A 13,153-nucleotide genomic window follows, 5' to 3' on the forward strand; every position below is an offset into this window, starting at 1 on the left:
ACGGCAAACAAAACAACCAAAATTAATAGTGATAATTCTGAAAGAAGGATTCTAAAAATTGCATTCTAATATGACATTCCCTTCTTAAGTAAACCACTTTTTCTCTTCACTATTTCAGGATTTTCTTTCTTCCATGATTATATGTATTATATGAAAATGTCATGGTAAAGTTACTAGGCATTATGTACAAGGCAAGTCCTTCCCCACAGTGATTGTTTCTTTTATTTTTACTAATTTTCATCCAGGTCAGTGCTATGGGCTCCTTCATTTCCTGTAAGTCCTGATGCAAAGTTACCTTCTCTTTTAAGTGTTTCCTGGCCACTCTACCTCAAATTTCAACACGCTTCTAAAACATTTCATATTGCCTTTCCTGATGTAATTTGTTCTCTTTGGAACATTGTCCAATATACTACATTTATCATACTTATACTGTCTTTCTCCTACACTAAAATGTCAGCTTTGCAAGCACAGAGATATTAATCCCTTTTGTTTTAACACTGTGTTTCCAGCACCTAGGGGAGTATCTGTTATGTTGTAATTATTTAATTAATATTTACTGAAGAAATAAAAAATTGACTTGGGGGAAATATAAAATGGTCTATGATTTTATTTTTATTTCTAATTCATTTCTTTTAGAAAGCAAGGGATTTTTGATAGTTGGGGGAGACAGTAGAAAAAAAAAGGAACTAGATTTAATAAAATTGGTGGAGAGAAAATGAAGTCTGAATGAGGCAATGAAGTTTCTAGAAGGATACAAAGTAAGAAAAAGAGTTAGATATTTGAACTTTAAAATCCAAGATGGAATAATATGAGGTGGTAACAAGTCCATGAGGAGATCTACCAGATGGTGATAAACCTTGAGATCAATTGGGCTGAGGGAGCACCTGTTATTATTATTGTCTTAGAAGATGGTCAAAATGACAGTATTAAGAAATATAGCATGTATTTGGAAGGTCCACATATTAGCCAAGATTCTCCAGAGAAACAGTGAATAGGATATATACAAGTGTATAGAAAGAGATTTATTATGAAGGATTGGTCTGTGCTATTAAGGCAGCTGTGAAGCCCCACGATGTGCTGCCCAAAAGCTGGAAGCCCAGGAAAGCCAGTGAGGTATTTGTAGCTCAAGCCCAAACTCCTAAGAATCAGGGGAGTCAGTGATCTAAATCCCAGCCCAAGTCTGAATGTCCAAGATCCAGGGGTCAGTGGTGTAAGTCCTGGTCCAAGTCTGAAGGTCTGAGAGGAGAGACAGGAGTGCAGATGTTCAAAGGCAGGAGAAGAGGGGTGTCTCAGCTCTTTGCAGAAGGCAAATCTGCCCTTTTTCTGCCATTTTGTTCTATTCAAGCCCTCAGTAGATTAGATGGTGCCCACGTGCTTTGGTGAAGGCAGATCCCCTTACTCTGCCTACCTGTTCAAATGCTACACTCTTCCAGAGACATCCTCCTAGATACACCAAGATATAATGCTTTCACCAGCTATTAGGGCATCCATCCTTTAGTCTAGCCAAGATGACAAGTAAAATTAACTATCACTGTCTGTAATTATATATTGGGAAACTGCACAGCAAGTTAAGTGATATTGGTTAAAAAAGAAAAATTGACAAATGCAAAGGCAAAGACTTCCCTTTTAAATGACATGGTGTTATTAACTTATCAAGATCTAATCTTTAGGGACTTGCCTGACTGTTCAGTTGTTAAAATGCCACCTTCTAATGCAGGGGGTTCGGGTTCGATCCCTGGTCAGGGAACAAAGATCCTACATGCAGCGAGCAGCCAAAAATTTAAAAAAGAAAAAGAAATCCAAACTTTAGGACATGGATTTTAGACAGAAATCCACTTACCATACACAGGGAAGAGAGTGGGGCTTTCAACTTAGCAATAAGAGAGGACCCTAAGTAATAACCTTGGATCGCAGTTGGAGCTAGGCACTCCATAGTCGAGGCCTGCTTGTCTTCTACCTGAGGGATGGTATAGGAGCAAAGTGTTGCTTAGTGATAGGAGGTAGTTCATCCAATGAGAGTTTGTTTTCAAATAATCTTGAAAAACACTGCTTCCCTGATCTCACTCTGGGAGTATCATGACATAATATAACAAATTCAAAGCTATTTGAAGTTTGACAATAAAGAAACCTGCTTTTTGAACTCAGCTTTCTCTGACTATATTTAATTAAAGAACATATTATTCACAGCATGTCTATTAATTTCCTGTGGAACTGGTGAGAAATGCTTTTAAAAGCCAAAGCTGGGGCTATAATCAGAGATAAATTACCTGAAGTTGCTGAGAAAATTGAACTATTGGGTAGAAAACAAAGCAAGTCAATAATTTAATGTGTTGGCATCAATCCATTGACACTCACTTTCCAAATTTTATTCCTGACCAGTTGAATATGCCTATGAGAATGCAAATACATCATAATGAGAAAAATAATTTGAATAACTAAACAGTGGTCACATTGCGAACAGCTGCAACAAAACCTCAATGAAAAAGTCCTCTTGAAATGGTCAAAGCTTTTAATTTTATCATATTTTTACAAAAAAAAAAAAAAAGACTGGGTGTTTTTATAGGGCACTTTATATATAATATTCTTTAATTTTAAAGAAAGTAATATTGTTACCAGGGATGTAGTGGGTTGGACAATGCATGCCTCCCAAATTCATGTTTACCCAGAACTTCAGAATGTAACATTTGGAAATTGGGTCTTTGCAAATTTATTAGTTAAGATGAAGTCATACCAGATAAAATTGAAACCTAAACCCAGTGGTTTTATAACAGGAGAGAATACACAGAGAAACACAGAAAGAAGAGGCCATGTGAAGAGTAATCCAATCTGTGGATGTGGAACCCAGGCTTCCCTGGTGGCTCAGATGGTAAAGCGTCTGTCTACAATGTGGGAGACCTGGGTTTGATCCCTGGGTCAGGAAGATCCCCTGGAGAAGGAAATGGCAACCCACTCCAGTCCTATTGCCTGGACAATCCCACTGATGGAGGAGCCTGGAAGGCTTACAGTCCATGGGATCACAAAGAGTTGGACACAACTGAGCAACTCCACTTTCACTTTGTGGATACACAGGAGTTGCAGATACAGAAGAATTTTTACAAGAATATACAATATTGGTGCAAAAGGTAGTAAAAAGCTGTCCATAAAAGATAGATTTATCTTCTATTTACTTGCCCTAAAATTTATCCTTGGGGAAAGAAAAAAACTAAAAGAAAGCCCTTATATTAGTATAACATACTTAAAGTTAATAAGGGCTTACTAGACATATAGTTGCAATACACTTCAATGTCTTGGGCTTTCCTGCTTGCTCAGATGGTAAAGAGTCTGCCTGCAATACAGGAGACTCAGGTTATATCCCTGGGTTGAGAAGATCCCCTGGAGAAGGGAATGGCAATCCACTCCAGTATTCTTGCCTGGAGAATTCCATAGTCAGTGGTGTCTGGTGGGCTACAGTCCATCTCAAAGAGTCTAACACAACTGAGCAACTAACACTTTCACTTTACATGTCTTAGCATATCTATCACATAGAGGGAAGCTTTCATTTTAAATTTACACTGTCTTAGAAATTTTTGTATTAACCATTTGCTCTGTTACAGACTGAATTGTCCTCAGAAAATACAAATGCTGAAGCCCTAACCCCAAGTGACACTGTACAGAGGGGACAGGGCCTTCAAGGAAGTAATTAAGGTTAAATGATGTCTTAGGGTGAGGACTCAATACAATATGTTGTGTGCCTGCTCAGTTGTGTCCAAATTTCTGCATCTCCTGTATTAGCAGACAGATTCTTTACCACCGAGTCATTGGGGAAGCCCTGGTGCTCTTATAGGAAAAGAAAGACAGCAGAAAAACCCACACAAGAGGACACACGGGAAGACTGCTATCTTAAAGCCATGGGGAGAGACCTTAAGAGAACTCAATTGTGCCAGCACGTTGCTCTTGGAATTTGAACCTCCAGAAAAATATAAATGTGTGGTTAAGCCACTCAGTATGTGATATTTTTTGTTCTGGGAGCCAAAGTAGACTGATGCATCCCCTGATGTTGTTACCCTTATCTTTAAGAATCCAGAAGATAAGTAATAGAAATAAGTTACTTTCTAAGTAATTTGTGTCTGTCAGAAATAGTAGGCATGGCTATCTGTTGAAACCTTATTTTAGGAAAGATTCTGTATTAGCACTTCAGTTTATAAGTATGCCACATCCAAGGGCAAAGGCGAAGCCCCAGCAAGACAGTAGGAGGGGCAAACTCGCATTTAGAATCAAACACCTCAGCTTCCAGAGAAGCTCAACAAACCTTGTGTGCACCAGGACCCAGAGACCCCACAGAGACTGGGCCAGAACTGTGTTTGAGTATCTCCTGTGAAGGCATGGATCAGCAGTGGCCTGCTGCAAGGGCAGAGGCTATGGGTGCAGCAGATCTGGGTATGGCATAAGCCCTCTCAGAGTAAATCACCATTAACCCAAACTGTGGTCATGTATGGATGTGAGAGTTGGACTGTGAAGAAGGCTGAGCACTGAAGAATTGATGCTTTTGAGCTGTGGTGTTGGAGAAGACTCTTGAGAGTCCCTTGGACTGCAAGGAGATCCAACCAGTCCATTCTGAAGGAGATCAGCCCTGGAATTTCTTTGGAAGGAATGATGCTAAGGCTGAAAGTCCAGTACTTTGGCCACCTCATGTGAAGAGTTGAGTCATTGGAAAAGACTTTGATGCTGGGAGGGATTGGGGGCAGGAGGAGAAGGGGATGACAGAGGATGAGATGGCTGGATGGCATCACTGACTCAATGGACGTGAGTCTGAGTGAACTCCGGGAGTTGGTGATGGACAGGGAGGCCTGGTGTGCTGCAATTCATGGGGTCGCAAAGAGTCGGACACGACTGAGCAACTGAACTGAGAACACCAGGACTTACATAGGACTGGGGAAACAGACTCTTGGAGGGCACAAACAGAACCGCGTACACACCAGGTCGCAGGAGAAAGGAGCAGTGACCCCACAAAAGACTGACCCAGACTTGCTTCTGAGTGTCCAGGAGTCTCCAGGGGAGGTGTGAGTCTACAGTGGCCTGCTGCAGTGTCGGGGGCACTGAGTGCAGCAGTGCATACATGAGACCTTTTGAAGGAAGTCAGAATTATCTTTATTACCTCCACTATATTTTGGCTTCAGTTCAAACAACAGTGAGGGAAGACAATTCTGCCCATCAGAACAAGGCCCAGTTTTCCCCTCAGTCTCTTCCATCAGGAAGCTTCCATAAGCATCTTATCTTTCTCCATCAGAGGGCAGACAGAATGAAGACCACAGTCATAGAAAACTAACCAAATTGATTACATGGACCACAGCCTTGTCTAACTCAATGAAACTATGAGCCATGTCATTTAGGGCCACCCAAGATGGACAGGTCACGCTGAAGAGTTCTGACAAAATGTGATCCACTGGAGAAGGGAATGGCAAATCACTTCAGTATTCTTGCCTTGAGAACCACATGAACAGCATGAAAAGGCAGAAAGATAGGATACTGAAAGGTGAACTTCCCAGATCAGTAGATGCTCAATATGCTACTGGAGATCAATGGAGAACTAACTCTGGAAAGAATGAAGAGATAGAGCTAAAGCAAACACAACACACAGTTATGTGTGTGACTGGTGATGGAAGTAAAGACCAATGCTATAAAGAGTAATACTCTTTACATATTGAAATATGTATTTGCATAGGAACCTGGAATGTTGTTAGGTTTATTCAGCTCAGTTCAGTTGCTCAGTCATGTCCGTCTCTTTGTGACAACATGGACTGAAGCATCCCAGGCCTCCCTGTCAATCACCAATTCCCAGAGTCTACTCAAACTCATGTCTGTTGAGTCGATGATGCCATCCAACCATCTCATCCTCGGTCATCCCTTTCTCCTCCCACCTTCAATCTTTCCCAGCATCAGGGTCTTTCCAAATAAGTTAGTTCTTCACATCAGGTGGCCAAAGTATTGGAGTTTCAGCTTCAACAAGAGTCCTTCCAATGAACACTCAGGGCTGATCTCCTTTAGAATGGACTGGTTGGATCTCCTTGCAGTCCAAGGGACTCTCAAAAGTGTTCTCCAACACCACAGTTCAAAAGCATCAATTCTTTAGCATTCAGCTTTCTTTATAGTTCAATTCTCACATCCAGTGAGCGGTGGCTGCACGGTGCTGGAGAGGTGAGAGGCCGAGAGGAGATACCCCACGCCCAAGGTCAGAGAAACTGCAATAAGACAGTAGGCACTGAGAGAGGGCATCAGAGGACAGACAGACAGAAACCACAATGAGAGAAAACTAACCAATGTAAACACATGGACCACAGACTTGTCTAACTCAATGAAACTATGAGCCATGCCATGTAGGGCCACCCAAGACGGACAGGTCATAGTGGAGAGTTCTGACTCATTAACACATATACAAAAATTGGAATGATACAGAGATTAGCATGGCCCTTGCACAAGGAAGATATGCAAATTTGTGAAGCATTGCGTCCATGAATCAAGGCAAATCGGAAGTGGTCAAACAGGAGATGGCAAGACTGAACGTCGACGTTTTAGGAATCAGTGAACTAAAATGAACTGGAGTGGGTGAATTTAACTCAGATGACCATTGTATCTATCTACTGTGGGCAAGAATCCATTAGAAGAAATGGAGTAGCCATCACAATCAACAAGAAAATCTGAAATGCAGTACTTGGATGAAATCTCAAAAACGAGAGAATGATCTCTGTTTCCAAGGCAAACCACTCAATATCAGAGTAATCCACATCTATGCCTCGACCAATAATGCTGAAGATGCTGAAGGTGAACAGTTCTATGAAGACTGACAAGACTTTCTAGAACTAACACCAAAAAAAGATTCATTATAGGTACTGGTATGCAAAAGTAAGAAGTCAAGAGATACCTAGACTAACAGGAAAATTTGGCTTCGGAGTACAAAATGAAGCAGGTCTGGGGCTAATAGAGTTTTGCCAAGAGAATGCACCGGTCATAGCAAACACCCTCTTTCAACAATACAAGAGAAGGCTCTACACATGGACATCACCAGATGGTCAACACGGAAATCGAATTGATTATATTCCTTGCAGCCAAAGATGGAAAAGCTCTATACAGTCAGCAAAAACAAGACCAGGAGCTGATTGGGGTTCAGGTCAGGAACTCCTTATTGCCAAATTCAGACTGAAATTGAAGAAATTAGGGAAAACCAATAGACCATTCAGGTATGACCTAAATCATATTCCTTAGATTACACAAAAGTGACAAATAGATTCAAGGGATTAGATCTGATAGACAGAGTGCCTGAAGAACTATTGACAGAGGTTTGTGACATTGTATAGGAGGCAGGGATCAAGATCATCCCCAAGAAATAGAAATGCAAAGAGGCAAAATGGTTGTCTGAAGAGGCCTTAAAAACAGCTATGAAAAGAAGAGAAGTGAAAGGCAAAGGAGAAAAGGAAAGATTTACCCGTTTGAATGCAGAGTTCCAAAGAATATCTAGGAGAGATGAGAAAGCCTTCCTCAGGTATCAAAGCAAAGAAATGAAACAAAATAATAGAATGGAAAAGACTAGAGGTCTTTTCAAGAAAATTAGAGATTCCAAGGGAATATTTCATGTGAAGATGGAAACAATAAGGGACAGAAATGGTATGGACCTAATAGAAGCAGACGATATTAAGAAGAGGTGGCAGGAATACACAGAAGAGCTATACAAAGAAGATCATCATGAACCAGATAGCCACAATGGTGTGATAACTCACCTAGAACCAGACATCCTGGAATGTGAAGTCAAGTGGGCCTTAGGAAGCATCACTACAAAGCTAGTGGAGGTGATGGAATTCCAGCTGAGCTATTTCAAACCTTAAAAGATGATGCTGTGAAAGTGCTGCACTCAATATGCCAGCAAATTTGGAAAATTCAGCAGTGCCACAGGACTGGAAAAGGTCAGTTTTCATTCTGATCACAAATTAAGGCAATGCCAAAGAATGCTCAAACTACTGCACAATTGCACTCATCTCACACACTATAAAGTAAAGCTCAAAATTCTCCAAGCCAGGCTTCAACAGTATGTGAACCATGAACTTCCAGATGTTCAAGCTGGATTTAGAAAAGGCAGAGGAAACAGAGATTTAATTGCCAACATCCGTTGGATCATGGAAAAAGCAAGAGTTCCAGAAAGACATCTATTTTTGCTTTATTGACTATGCCAAAGCCTTTGACTGTGTAGATCACAAAAAAGTGTGGAAAATTCTTCAAGATATGGCAATATCAGACCACCTGGCCTGCCTCCTGAGAAATCTTCATGCACGTCAAGAAGCAACAGTTGGTACTGGACCTGAAATAGTAGACTAGTTCCAAATAGAAAGAGGAGTATGTTAAGGCTGTACATTGTCATTCTTCTTTTTTTAATAATATGCAGAGTACATCATGAGAAATGCTAGGCTGGATGAAGCACAAGCTGGAATCAGGATTGCTGCAGATAAAGAAACTCAGATATGCAGATGACACCAACCTTAAGGTAGAAAGCAAAGAATAACTGAAGATCCTCTTGATGAAAATATGAAGGAGAGTGAAAATTTTGGCTTAAAACTCAACATTCAAAAAAATAATATTATGGCATCTGGGCCCATTGTTTCATGGCAAATAGATGGGGAAACAATGGAAACAGTGAGAGACTTTATATTTTGGCTCCAAATTCACTGCAGATGGTGACTGTAGCCATGAAATTAAAAGACACTTGGTCCTTAGAAGAAAAGCTATGACCAATCTAAAAAGCATAGTAAAAAGCAGAGGCATTACTTTGCCAGCAAATCTCTGTCTGGTCAAAGCTACAGTTTTTCCATTAGTCATATATGGATGTGAGATTTGGTCTATAAAAAAGCTGAGCACCGAAGAATTGATGCTTTTGAACTGTGGTGTTGGAGAAGACCCTTGAGAGTCCCTTGGACTTCAAAGAGATCCGACCAGTCAATCCTAAGGGAAATCAGTCCTGAATATTCACTGTAAGAACTGACACTGATTCCCAGTTTTTTAAGGAATCTCCACACTGTTCTCCATAGTGGCTGGACTAGTTTGCATTCCCACCAACAGTGTAAGAGGGTTCCCTTTTCTCCACACCCTCTCCAGCATTTATTATTTGTAGACTTTTGGATCGCAGCCATTCTGACTGGTGTGAAATGGTACCTCATAGTGGTTTTGATTTGCATTTCTCTGATAATGAGTGATGTTGAGCATCTTTTCATGTGTTTGTTAGCCATCTGTATGTCTTTTTTGGAGAAATGTCTATTTAGTTCTTTGGCCCATTTTTTGATTGGGTCGTTTATTTTTCTGGAGTTGAGCTGTAGGAGTTGCTTGTATATTTTTGAGATTAGTTGTTTGTCGGTTGCTTCATTTGCTATTATTTTCTCCCATTCTGAAGGCTGTCTTTTCACCTTGCTAATAGTTTCCTTTGATGTGCAGAAGCTTTTAAGGTTAATTAGGTCCCATTTGTTTATTTTTGCTTTTATTTCCAATATTCTGGGAGGTGGGTCATAGAGGATCCTGCTGTGGTGTATGTCGGAGAGTGTTTTGCCTATGTTCTCCTCTAGGAGTTTTATAGTTTCTGGTCTTACGTTTAGGTCTTTAATCCATTTTGAGTTTATTTTTGTGTATGGTGTTAGAAAGTGGTCCAGTTTCATTCTTTTACAAGTGGCTGACCAGATTTCCCAGCACCACTTGTTCATCGCAGCACTGTTTATAATAGCCAAGACGTGGAAGCAACCTAGATGTCCATCAGCAGATGAATGGATAAGCAAGCTGTGGTACATATACACAATGGAGTATTACTCTGCCATTAAAAAGAATACATTTGAATCAGTTCTAATGAGGTGGATGAAACTGGAGCCTATTATACAGAGTGAAGTAAGCCAGAAGGAAAAACATAAATACAGTATACTAACGCATATATATGGAATTTAGAAAGATGGTAACAATAACCCGGTGTACGAGACAGCAAAAGAGACACTGATGTATAGAACAGTGTTATGGACTCTGTGGGAGAGGGAGAGGGTGGGAAGATGTGGGAGAATGGCAATGAAACATGTAAAATATCATGTAGGAAACGAGTTGCCAGTCCAGGTTCGATGCATGATGCTGGATGCTTGGGGCTGGTCCACTGGGACGGCCCAGAGGGATGGTATGGGGAGGGAGGAGGGAGGAGGGTTCGGGATGGGGAACACATGTATACCTGTGGCGAATTCATTTTGATATTTGGCAAAACTAATACAATTATGTAAAGTTTAAAAATAAAATAAAATTGGAAGAATAAAAATGAATAAAAAAAAAAAAAAAAAAAAGAACTGACACTGAAGCTGAAACTCCAATACTTTGGCCACCTGATGTGAAGAGCTGCCTCATTTGGAAAGACCCTGATGCTGGGCACGATTGAAGGCGAGAGGACAAGGGGACAACAGAACATGAGATGGTTAGATGGCATCACTGACTGGATGGACATGAGTTTGAGTATGCTCTAGGAGTTAGTGATGGACAAGGAAGCCTGGCGTGCTGCAGTCCATGGGTCACAAAGAGTCGGACACGACTGAGTGACTAAACTCTATATTAAATGAGTTTATTAAAAAAAAAACAAAACAGTGAATTAGTTAAAATTAGATTCCTTATTTTGTAGTGATAGGACTGGAGCACAGAGTTTTTCAGAAATTTGACTTAGGTCTTAGAATTTGGAAAATCTGGAATTGTTACTTCACTCCAAGCAAAGTAACTATTTGGTTCGGTTCAGTTCAATTCTGTCCCTCAGTTGTGTCTGATTCTTTGTGACCCCAAGGACTGCAGTGCACCAGGCTTCCCTGTCCCTCACCAACTCTTGGAGCCTACTCAAACTCATGTCCATCAAGTTGGTGAGGTCATCCAACCATCTCATTCTCTGTGGCCCCCTTCTCCTCCTTCCTTCAATCTTGCCCAGCATCAGGGTCTTTTCCAATGAGTCAGTTCTTGCATTAGTTGGCCGAAGTATTGGAATTTCAGTTTCAGCATCAGTTTCTCAATAAATATTCAGGACTGATTTTTTTTAGGATTGACTGGCTTGATCCCCTTGCAGTCCAAGGAACCCTTCAGAGTCTTCTCCAACACCACAGTTCAAAAGCATCAATTCTTCAGCACTCAGCTGTTTTTATAGCCCAACTCTCACAGCCATACACGATTACTGGAAAAACCATAGCTTTGACCAGATGGACCTTTGTTTTCAAAGTAATGTTTCTGCTCTTAATATGCTGTCTAGCTTGGTCACAGCTTTTCTTCCAAGGAGCAAGCGTCTTTTAATTTTATGGCTGCAGTCCCCATCTGAAGTGATTTTGGATCCAGAAAAAATAAAGTGTCTCACTGTTTCCACTATTTCCCCATCTATTTGCCATGAAATGATGGGACCAGATGCCATGACTTTAGTTTTTTGAATGCTGAGTTTTAAGCCAATTTTTTCACTCTCCTCTTTCACTTTCATCAAGAGGCTGTTTAGTTCTTCTTTTTCTGCCATAAGGGTGGTGTCATCTGCGTATATGAGATTATTGATATTTCTCCCGGCAATCTTGATTTGGGCTTTTGCTCATCCAGCTTAGCCTTTTGCATAATGTACTCTGCATGTACATTAAATAAGCAGGGTAATGATATACGGCCTTGATGTACTCCTTTCCTAATTTGGAACCAGTCTGTTGTTTCATGTCCGGTTCAAACTATCACTTCTTGATCTGCATACAGATTTCTCTGGAGACAGATAAGGTGGTCTTATATTCCCATCTCAAATAATTTTCCACAGTTTGTTGTGATCTCACAGTTATATTTATATACGGGCAGTTTATTATATATCAATTATGTCTCAATAAAGTTTTAAAAAAAGAGACAGAGAAACACTACTTATATACTCTCCCTAACTGTTCTTATCCATGATAATTTATTTGGGTACTTCAGTGACTGAACAGCAACAACATGTGTACAGGAGACCTCAATTTTAGTCTTCATCTGGCAAGTCACTACTTACCTGCCCACCTTTATATGTAATGATTCACTATACATCTGCTACTTCGTTGCTGTTTTGTTTCTAAGTTGTGTCTGACCCTTTGCAACCCCATGGACTGTAGCCCACCAAGCTTCTCTGTTCATGGGATTCTCCAGGCAAGAAAACTGGAGTGGGTTGCCATTTTCTCCAGGGGATCTTCCCAACCCAGGTATCCAACTTGTGTCTCCTGAATTGGTAGGCAAAGGCTTTACCACCAAAGCACCTGGGAGGCCTCTGCTACTGAATATTCAATAACATTTAATTCTTCAACTACACTCTTTTTCTCTCAGTAGGTCAACTCTTCTCATACAATGTTAATATCAAGAATTCAGTTACTAAAGGAATGTTTCGAGGAAATGTCAAATCCTTTCTCTTCCTTGTATCAGGAATTTCTACAGTCTGAGCTTTTGCATCATAGAAAACTTTCAGAATCTTGCCTTTAATCTCCTGCAATCACCTTTTCAACCCTAAAATTTATTTTCAATGTATAATAAATATTTGTTTCTTTTGTGAATGTGCCAGGTTATTTTATGTCACACAGTTCAGTACATATTGTTGCATTTTCTTATAAATCTTCTCTTTTTATTGTTTGTAAGTCTTAATCTAAAACTATTGTCTTCATGAAGTTTTATTTTGCTTTCATTCTCTCACTGATATGGGATCTCTTTTACCTGTGGCTCGCTATATTAAATAACTATCTTCAGTATACTAAACACATTATTTTATCTTTATCATGTTTGTTAAAATTCAAACACTAAGGGACTTTTCCTGGGAGTCTAGCAGTTAAGACTCCTGGCTTCTAATGCCAAGGACAGAGTTTCAAGCCATGGTCAGGGAATTAAAACCCATATGCCACACAGTGGCAAAAAAAAAAAAAAAAAAAAGTCAAACACAAAATTTTCCTGAAAGCAGGATATTTTCACTTTTATATTCCTTGCACTAGACACAGTACCTGGCACAGACTAGGTGTGTAATGAATTGTGTGATGTGAATAAATGGACAAGATAATTAGCCATCAGGTACAATGCTCCTATTTGCCCAGGGAAGGATTGCCAGGCTTGATTATGTTTTTTTTTCTTTTATGTAAGCATCAAAAGACCGGTTTCTGAAAACAGATGG

General features: G+C 40.1%; 1 non-coding gene across 1 annotated transcript; it reads left to right on the plus strand.

The window, feature by feature from the left end:
- Positions 1–6,387: 6,387 nt before the first annotated feature.
- LOC133258688 (U6 spliceosomal RNA) lies at positions 6,388–6,492 on the plus strand. The gene has a single exon (XR_009740145.1). It is a non-coding gene; the product is annotated as a U6 spliceosomal RNA (small nuclear RNA).
- The last annotated feature ends 6,661 nt before the right edge of the window (positions 6,493–13,153 follow it).

Source organism: Bos javanicus, chromosome 12, assembly GCF_032452875.1.
Source record: "Bos javanicus breed banteng chromosome 12, ARS-OSU_banteng_1.0, whole genome shotgun sequence".
Classification (NCBI taxonomy): Eukaryota; Metazoa; Chordata; class Mammalia; order Artiodactyla; family Bovidae; genus Bos; species Bos javanicus.